The sequence below is a fragment of the Antrostomus carolinensis genome, unplaced genomic scaffold, assembly GCF_000700745.2.
Source record: "Antrostomus carolinensis isolate BGI_N321 unplaced genomic scaffold, ASM70074v2 scaffold35198, whole genome shotgun sequence".
NCBI lineage: Eukaryota > Metazoa > Chordata > Aves > Caprimulgiformes > Caprimulgidae > Antrostomus > Antrostomus carolinensis.
This window is the reverse complement of record NW_010334453.1, coordinates 6,094-6,476: the sequence shown is the minus strand read 5'-3', so window position 1 is coordinate 6,476 and position 383 is coordinate 6,094. Positions and strand designations below refer to the sequence as shown.

Sequence of the window (383 nt, the reverse complement as noted above, 5' to 3'; positions counted from 1 at the left end):
TCCAACCCAAACCAGTCTGGGATTCTCTGAACTGCACAGAGAAGTTGAAGATGATGGGCCCCAGACTGGAGCACTCAGAAGATGCAGAGGATCTTGCTTTTCTGCCATCAACCAGCAGAAACAGGCAGATGCTTCTCTCCCAACCTGTTGCTGCCAGAAATCCCTCCCACTGGCTCAGGGTCCTTTCTCCAGTCGTACCAACATCTCTCCTGGTGGGCTGCTGCTCCTGGAGCTGATCCTGGCTGGCTGCTGGGGTACACCCCTGCCTGTTCTCCTCACAGCCCTTTGCTGGGTTTCATGGTGTCCTCCTCCCTGGAGGAGAGCAGGCAGGGAGCAGAGGTCCTGTGGCTGGGCTGCTGGGGGGGTCCCAGCAACCCACCGCC

The 383-nt window shown here is 58.7% G+C and overlaps 1 protein-coding gene across 1 annotated transcript in view; it reads left to right on the top strand.

The window, feature by feature from the left end:
• Positions 1-383, top strand: part of LOC104529816 (nuclear receptor-binding protein 2) — a gene marked incomplete at its 5' end in the record, with an annotated part of 14,839 nt that overhangs the window by 8,522 nt on the left and 5,934 nt on the right. The gene's annotated exons all lie outside the window — the stretch shown is intronic.